Source organism: Oncorhynchus mykiss, chromosome 20, assembly GCF_013265735.2.
Source record: "Oncorhynchus mykiss isolate Arlee chromosome 20, USDA_OmykA_1.1, whole genome shotgun sequence".
Classification (NCBI taxonomy): domain Eukaryota; kingdom Metazoa; phylum Chordata; class Actinopteri; order Salmoniformes; family Salmonidae; genus Oncorhynchus; species Oncorhynchus mykiss.
In genome coordinates, this window is record NC_048584.1 from 32,612,653 (window position 1) to 32,614,474 (window position 1,822).

Consider the following 1,822-nt stretch of genomic DNA (forward strand, 5'->3'; position numbering starts at 1 on the left):
CAAAACTATATCTTCCAGGATTGAAAGGCCTTAACGATCCTTAAACTGGTAGAAAATAGTATCCTGACCATGAATAGTGCTTTTAAATATGGTTTGGAAAAACTAGAGATCTTGGAGATTGGAGGAAATAAACAAAACTCCATTGGGAAAGAAGACTAAAAGATTACAGTCACTCAACTATTTGGATTTAGTTGACAATCATTTTACCAGTATGAATGACAGGGCCTTTGAGGGATTGGTCAACCTTACAGATCTCATTCTGTATGGAAATAAAATCCCTTCAGGAGCAATTAAAGAACTATAAAATGGACGAACGCTCGCCAAACGCTCCACCGTTCTTTCACTTGTCATCTCTCGAATATCTGAAAATCTACAGCCAGTGTCCGGAAGGAATGCATCATCTACTATCAAACTGTCTTGAAGGTGAAGTCTTTATTAACAATATGGTTAGAGAATCTCAGTATTAAATCTCTGCACCCAGACACATTCATTTACACACCCCAGTTGATGTACCTTGACATCAGCAGCAATATATTCACAACTCTCACTCCAGAGCTGTGTTACCCAATCCTAGAACTCAGGAAAATCTTACTGTTAAAATCTCCACACAAGTCTTTAGATTTCCTTATATGAGCCAATTATTGCCAGCGTTTCACTTGCAAGTAAGAAATAACAAACTTAGCTATCAATGAGATAGTGATGCATTCTCTCCCTTCTTTGAGTTACATGGACCTGAATAATAACTTTTTTAATTGTGACTGCAGCCATGCTTGGTTCATTCAGTGGGTGATAAACAAAATCCAAACATAAGTTCTGAGATGGCAAGTGGACTATACCTAGTACCTCTTCCTGGCTTATCTCTACGACACCAAACAGAGAAACAGGCAGCTTTGATGTTTTGTATTTAACTAGGAAAGTCAGTAGAAAACTAATTATTATTTACAACGACGGCCTACCCCAGCCCGGACAACCCTGGGCCAATTGTGCCCCGCCCTGTGGGACTCCCAATCATGGACGGTTGTGATACAGCCTGGAATTGAACCATGGTCTGTAGTGCCACCTCTAGCACTAAGTTGCAGTGCCTTAGACTGCTGTGCCACTCGGGAGCCTCAAGTTAATCAGTATGACACCTTCATATCCTACAACGACCATAATGAGCCCTGGGTCATGAGGGAGCTACAGCCAGAGCTGGATGGGTAGCAGGGCAGGAGGCTATGTCTGCACCACTGTGACGTCCTGCCAGGCAAACCCACTATAGAAATCATCACAGACGCCATCTAAGAGTGGTTTATTCACATACAGCTAGCTAGCATACAGCCAAAGAAGCTCCTTGTTATCTGTGATACAGCGGTGCTGGTACATCCAGATACCTCCAAGTGAATGTGACCTTGTCTAGGCAACGATAATCAACAACACGTTCCACCTTTAGGCTAGTGTTCACTGACGATGGCTGGTTCTGGAGAAAGTTTGTCATAAGCATTTAGGGATAACTTCGCAATCTAATGTCATCTTCAAATATGTGTTCTTGTGTCCACTGCCAGTGAGAATCTGTACTGCAGAGAGGTAGAGGAGGAAGCTTGTGTTGCGGATTGCATTTCATTCTCAGTACATAGTCATAAACATGCAGGAAAAAATTACTGAGAGACACATCATTTACGAATATATTGTGGATGTTATGAGCCCATTGGTGTTCACACAATAAACCTATTTTCAACAATATCTCTACCGTCACACAACGCAGATGAAAGTGTACAGGGTTAGTTATCATAATCTTGGCACACACTGTTCATGCAACTACACAACATTATTAGTTGGCTAACTA

At 41.5% G+C, this 1,822-nt stretch overlaps 1 pseudogene; it reads left to right on the forward strand.

Moving 5' to 3' along the window:
* Window positions 1-305: 305 nt before the first annotated feature.
* LOC110499531 lies at window positions 306-1,281 on the forward strand (annotated as a pseudogene).
* Window positions 1,282-1,822: the final 541 nt, after the last annotated feature.